We start from the raw sequence: 7641 nt of genomic DNA on the forward strand, positions 1-7641 counted from the left end.
GGCCGTATTTAAAAGAGCTTGTAACGAAAAAGCATCTTGTCACTGTTGCGCCTTCTCTTTCCTGGACATCGATAACGTGAACTCGGTTTTCCTGACAGCACTTCTCTGACGTGATTAACTTCTGTTGGCTCGAAAATTGTAGCAAGGGTATTTTGGGGGCAGACATTCAAATGAATGAAGAAGCAGCACAAAATTTGCAGCCTCCAAGAGGCCAGAGTTTTGCATTTGAACCTCCAGTCCACTTCATCTCTCCCAAAGCCCAGCATAACATTTGTACTTCTTTCTAGAGAGCTGACCAAGTTCATAAAAATATCATGTGTGAACTGCACCAGTGTGTACCCTTCAAAACTCCAAATATCAACAGTTTCTTTTTTAAGTATATATTTTGTTTCCCCTTTGTCTTCTTTTAGTTCACGCTACATTTTCACTTTTCACAGTACTGCTTCCCAGCACAGGCTTGATCTACACTCTGCAAAGCCAGGATTTATGTAATTTTAAACCAGGACGCCTTAGGAATTTATATGGAATCTTATCTCATGTTTCTTATTGAGGCCTCATTCATTGCTACTCCTTGCTGCATGTATTTACTTCTCCTCTTTGGAAAAATATGGCAGCAGCCATTACACGATGTGCTCAACTGGCATTAGCCAAACTTGAGTGGAGTTTTACTCATCGATGATACGCTTAAGGGAAGGTGCACATCGGGTGCCCCAAGTGATCAGAGTTTTGTGTCCTGGTGACAGGACGCTAAACTGAAAATCACTGACCCACTACCTTTCATAAAATGAGGTTGCTTTCTTTTTTCTCTTTGCTTATTTTTTAGCACCGATGTCTGCTTTTTCATACAATCCTTTCTTCATTGACTTGTGTTGAGCACAAAGCTCCAGGAGAAAGCACATGGTACTTATGAATCATAAAGAAAACAGTGTGTTCCCTGCAATTGGATGTCTCACCAACAGCTCTGCCCTCTGCTTGACCGCAACAGAAGAGCTGAAACACAAGGTCCTGCTGCAAATGGAGCTGCCAGTGCTGAGAGGACGTTGTGCCAATCTCCCTGCTCCACCAGACAGGGGATGATGTCAAGGAAAGTACAGAGTCATCAGTTCTCTGAGAGGAGGGGGTGTCTGCGATTCTGAAAATGAAGCTCGGGAAAGCACCAGCAGCAGTTGACAGAAGAACGTGTGATGTTTGGTGGTGACAGGGGCCAGCTCCTGAGGAGCATCTGTACCGAAGCAGAGAAGGGCAAAGAAAGAGGCTGTAACAAAACGCTGTTAGTGGTTGTAGCGTAATGTCTTACACCTCAGGCAAAGTTGTGCTGTCTGAGGTCCACACCTGCCTGGTGCAAGCAGAAGACATGTTGTTCCAGTAGCTTGGTTTTCATGGCGTGAAGTCTATATGATCAAACTGAGCACATGCCAATGCACAGCTGTAAATGCAAGACCTAAGGCAGATTGTTGACCGTGCACTTCAGGGAATACCAGCTGCCTCGGGTGGAGCTTGCTTGCAGGAGGAGAATTACAAACTGTCTCCTAGCAGACCTTTGCGGGCAACAGCACATGATGGTGGTTACTGCAAGGGAGGCAGGGAGCGCTTCTCTCACCATGAGGTACAGGTGCCTGCTGTTACCTCACCTTCTTATTTCTGCAGAACTTCCAGTGATACAAAGCTGAAAGGAGTCTCCATTGGTAGAGGCACTTGACGCATTAAGGTCAAGACGCTTTATGCTTCAACCCACCCTCATAACACAGTGAATGCTGGAATAAGGAAAAAGAGTAAAGAACATGGACTTACAGACAGTGAAAATAAAACAGATGTAAATAATGTAATGAAATTTGAACGTATACTGTCAGGGCAATTCATGCTCAGCTTCTGGAAGTGAAAGACGAAATAATTTATCTGGGATCAAAAATGCACATAAAAGGAGACTTCTAAAGCAAAGTAAAACAAAACAGAAGAGCAGGAATGGCTTATTCAGCCATTGTGTCCATTGGCTTTGTAGGAAAAAAAATTGCTATCCAAAAATATAAGAAGTTAAACGGTGAAGAGCTGCCTGTTTTCCAAATATTTTAATGAGAATCAGAGTACATTAAAGCTGATGATGGAAGAAGGCTGGAGCCCAGTCAGAAAATAGGCAAGTACTAATGTTAAAAACGTTACTGGAGAAAACAGAATTCAGAGTCAAAAGTGAAATCAGCAGGTGCAGCCCTTACACTCTCTGGTTTTGTCAGGTTGGTCTGGAAATAACCTTGAGAGAGAAGAATTGTGAAGGAATGGTGGTGAGTCATCAACGTCAAAAAGATAAGAGTAGCAGATCACCGGGATTTACTTATTTGGGCTTACAAACCCATGCAAAAGACTGTGAGTATGTCCAAAAACCCTGCTGTGGTTGTCATCAGTGGTCAGTCAGGAAGGACCAGCGTTTGTTTATTTAATGTATTTCCTCCATAACATTCTCTGGAGTTCTTGCTTATACCACATTGTCTCGTCCAGCTTAGGAAGAGCTGTTGTGATAGTGTTTGCATCCCCACTCTTTCAAACGTATGCCATGATTTTTTGTCTTCAGTTTGTTCAACATAATTCCATTTTCTTGTGTCAGCAAAGACGAACAATTATTAAAAAAAAAACAGATTTTTTTCTGCCTGCTTGAAGACCTTAGAGGTTGATAGACTGCTTTCAGACTGACATTTCTTACCCAGTAGAAGGGTCAGTCTTTCCAGCCTGCTCTTTTTTAAGTTTCTCTGAATATCTGCTGTTTTCTCTCTCTGGTTTTGGTGATAAGGTTCCAGAGGAGAGTAACAGTTTCTAGATCTGATTGTATCAGGGACCACACAGGCAAAGCTGTGCAGCAGCACTGCACTAAATGAGAGGTCTCTGGCCACGCCATGAGCACTGCGTTGATCTCACTGTCAAAACTGCCGTCACATTTTGTTGCAAATTCATATTACCTCTGTGGTTTTTTTTGCGATGCTGCCAACCCTCCATCGTTGGCCACTCTCCCTGTGGATGAGAAGGTCTCCATTTTTTTGGTGCTGAGCTTTAGCTGCTGCTTTCAACAGCTGATAACCACAGCAGCAGGTAAGAGCCTTCTCAATAGCAGGGCCACCACGGACAGATGAGGACACGGACTTCTGGAGCAGACAGAGCCATCCAGACTGGCAACACCAACACACAGCACACCAGCCCTCTGCGGTCACGAACCCAGCATGCAGCACCAACACCAAAGCTTGAGAAGCTCAAAGAAGGTACCACTAATTCAGTATTGAATATAGGAGTAAACAAAACCAAATCACAGATGTTATCATTTGGAACTACGATCAGTTCTTTGATCCAATTTACTTCGCAGGACCATGACTCCTGTCAGCACCGTGGAAGAGGTGGGACCACTAGGTGTGGCTGAGGGGACACAACAGCTCAGGCTGCTGAATGTAAAACCACAGCCCAAGCACACACAGCTCTGCTTCCAGGAACCGAACTTGACCTGTTCATTCCGTCTGCCTTTCTTGCTTCAGCTTCTTTAATGACTTTCAGCTGCTCAGATGTCCAGTTCCTTGCAACCCAGACAGTGGAGTTTTGGTCCACAGCACTACAGTAATATTGAAGTTACTTCTACAGCAGTAGAATGGGCAATAATTCATTGCATCTTTGTCTGTCTTCAATATTGCAGGTAGTCTGTGCACTGGCTCTCCTAGTTTTACATCTGCTGTGTATGCCAGTGATTCTCACTGAATTTGCCTTAACCCAGCAGGAAGAAATCAGTTACTTAGTTTGGTAAATGCAATTGCTCTGTCTCCTCTTGAGTGCATAGCCGAGACAAGGAAGGCTGAATTCATGGGGAGAGCATGGGTCCATTCTAGAAAAAAAATCACGTAGACGATGTGCGAGACACAGCATCACCCTGCATCCTTTAGGAGATTAAGAATCATGAGTTTTTCTAATATTCTTGTGGCAAGATTAATTTCTTTCTGTTAAGGAAAGACTTGGCTGGCTTGGTAAGTAGCAATCCTGAAATCTCCTTTAATAGATCACTTCTATAGTTTGTTTTCTATTCATTGTGTTCAAGCTTGCTTCTATCTTTTGTCCAAACCCTGCTCCCATTGCTTTGCAAGTGATATTTTCATGGGATTTGACATTCAGTGAAGCTGATGTTCAGTGAAGCCAGTCAAGACACAAACCACAGCCTCACTTCTCACATCCTCTTCTATGAAATGCAGGTTTGGTTTCAGTCTCTGCTGTTGTGCTCAGCCCTTCTACCCTGTGAATAACTCCTCATCTTCCCTCTTAAAGAATTATTCCTCCTGAGGGCTAAGGAACGTAAGAGGCTATATGGAATAGCATAATTTTTAATGAATATTCCTACTTTTGTTGTGTGGCTGGTTTAGCTGCTGTCATTTTTCCCTTGCCGCATTTTTGGAAGGCTCTTGCTGATCCAAGCATTTATTTGCAGCTTTGCACACAAGTGTTGGTCACAACCTGGGCTTTGAACTTTTGTCTGTGCATTCAGAAATCCCCAGAGGTCTACTGTTGTTATTTAACTTTGTGAAATGTTAAAGATTTTAATCCAATTTTCATCTCTGCAGCGTATTTATCTGCCACTAAATCTCTTTCACAATTTACTGACAACCAGGTGCTTACAAACCTTTCAGCATGGAGTAGTCTGGCAAATGTATATGCAGAATAAAAACAAGCGGCGCAAGATTACTCAGAAAACATTTCTAGTGTCTTCATATTCTTGTGCTGCTCCTGTTATCAAATGTTATACGGTGCTTTCGGACTTCAGATCCTGAGGCTTTACCAGAGGTAGTAATTGTTACTATCCAGTCTCTGTGGATAAGAAATGGAGGCAAAGTGACTTGGTGAAGGTCATCTGGCCAGTCTGTCACTAAGCTGAGACTAAAACCCAGCTCTCCTGCTCTTCAAACACTAAACCAGAATTAATGCTATGTCTTCCTGCAGAAAGCATGGTAATGAGGGCAGAGCAGCAGCATAAATGATTTAAAATTGTAGCTATTTATGCATATTTAACACACAATTTAGTACGTGTTAAATGTATTTATTTTGTATTTATTATGCATTTCATTTAATCAATTTTCAAGCATACTTTTTGAAGGGGGACGGTAAGCAACAAGACCCAAAGGTAGCATGTCTCTGGCTGATCTGCACCATGCTATTGGTAACTCCTCCAGCTGGGCTGAGGGCTTGCGTCCAAGCAAGATCACAAGCTCACACCTGATACGCCCTGTACTAATGCGATACGCCCTGTACCAATGCGATGGGATGGAGATAAGAGCAGGCAGTGTATGTCTCTGCTCTTCTCCAAGCCTGCTGAAGCTTTGAAGAGCCTACACCCAATTTCTTATTTCTTTTTAATTTGTTCTCTCCTTCCATTTATATAAAAAGATCCTTTTTACTGAGGTTGTGTTAGACCCATGAATAGCAATGAGACACAGCATCATGGTGCATCTCTGTGGGTGACGAACTATGGTGCTTTGATATTTAATTGCATTACACTTAGATGAGCAGGCAACTGCTGGCTTGCACCAATACTCCTCTCACTGAGCTCTTCCCCACGCTGTTGAGGGACATCTCCGTGGGCCTCCAGCTGCCTCTGTCTGGGGGATAGGGTCACCAAGCTCAAGGGACATGGGGTCACTGCTCCTTTACATCAAGGGACATGGGGTCACCACTTCCATACACCAAAAAAGCCTGCCTTGTGCAAAGCCTCCCTCCCCCCCTAATTTTGACAGCAGCCACTTTCTCTGTGTTACTCATTCGGCACAAAAAAAAATGTCTCGTCATAAAATAATTACATACAGATTTCACTTGCATGGGATAACGTACAGATGACTTTGCAATCTCATGCAGATTGAGTGAGAGTTACACAACAGATCAATGCTTTTTGGTGCATGCTGTCTGTGGGTAGAGACATTACTCAGCGCATACTTCTTTTATCTGCCTCCAAGGTATGTAACCCCATGTTGCAATGAAGCTGAACAACCCATGAAACTCATTGCCAAACTGATAAGTAACTTGTGGAAATTGCTGGCACAAGATATGGCTGCCAACAATATAATCAAACTTCGAAAAAGGTTTAGAAAATACTAATATCAAGAATTAGAGAGCATGTAATATTTGAGGGAGAGAGTGAACCCTGGGGTGATAAAATAAATGTACCAAGAGCAACATCATGATTTGATTCTAAACACTGGGCCGTCCATCTGTTCAAGGGTTGCTCACTATGAGGATCTCCGTGTTTTGGATTTGCACGCTTATAGTTCAGTCCCCATCACTCAGGATGCTGGTTTACATCCCTAAATACCGCACTTGGTGGAAAGAAGGCACAGGCGGGCTGCAAAGGGCAAAGCAGGCAAAGACAAACAGCAGAACGACGATCACATCTGACAAGTAAAAATCTGGAACCAAGGACACGATGTTGCATTGGGGTAGTGGATTATTATCAAAATTCCTGCTTTCTTCACCCACCAGTCAGTTTACCCACCAATGCATTCATTGCCAGCAGTGAGCATCATGGGTATCCATCCCAGACTAAGCCTGTCACCTCTTTTAAACCTCTGGTAGATACAAGCACTGCCCAAATGGGTTAGAAGGGAGAGAGAGGGGGGGAGCTGTATTGTATATTAGAACAGAATAGTTCAGTTGGAATATATGTATACATACATATATACATATATAAATATACACACAAACATATATTTGTGCCATTCTCTTTCCATTTTCTCCAGTAACCAGTCCATATTTACTAGCTGCATCTATGCACCCATGTAAAGGAGAAATATTTCCTTCAGCCCCCAAGAAATCAGTGGGAGCTTTGCCACTGATGAAGCACGCATCGATGGTGACAGCAGGGCAATGTTTCGTCCCTGCTCCACTACGTGTTGAGAGCTGCCAAACAGGAGAAGAGCTGTGCTCCTCTGGCCACAGATGTATGTGCAGGTCCATCCTGGAGTGAGTTAGCAAGGCTAGAAATTCAACCAGCATGTACCTGGAATGTAAGACCAGGCTTTCAGCCTTGTTTTCTGACAAGACAAGCATTTTCACCCACAGGCTTTGGTAGTTCAGGCAACGCAGGCAGCACAACTGTCAGGATGTGGACATTGAAAAAAATGCCTTCCCCATCTCACATTTGGGCTGCTGATAGTACGTGGCTGTTCTTTTACAATTTCCTTCCTGCACAGGCAGCAATCACTAATTTTAGACTCGTTTACATGTGAAAGTCACATTGCTGGCTTGGAAACAGTTTGCTACTTCTAAAGAAGAATCCTACCCAGTCTTGCCAGGTAACTACTATTCCATAAATTTAAGCCACAGTTCTCTCGGGTTGTTAAAAGGAAACAATTACAGCACACAATGATGTTGGTTTGAAGGTATCCAGGAGTAAACAACAAAATTGATCCACTTGTGCAACAGCTATTAGAGAAATGCATACAGTGTCTAGCAAAAGTTGAAAGAAAGATTATAATTTCCAGGTTTAGCAGTTCTACTCCAAAAAGTGATTTCATAATAATGAAGTGGATAACTCTAGATAGGTAATTATATATAGGTTAGCATTTACATTAGCTTTGTAACTTTTAAGTCTTACAAAAATTTGTCAAGTCTTGCTCTTGCTATTTTAGGAATTTTGGT

Source organism: Pelecanus crispus, chromosome 5 (genome assembly GCF_030463565.1).
Source record: "Pelecanus crispus isolate bPelCri1 chromosome 5, bPelCri1.pri, whole genome shotgun sequence".
In the NCBI taxonomy this organism is placed as follows: domain Eukaryota; kingdom Metazoa; phylum Chordata; class Aves; order Pelecaniformes; family Pelecanidae; genus Pelecanus; species Pelecanus crispus.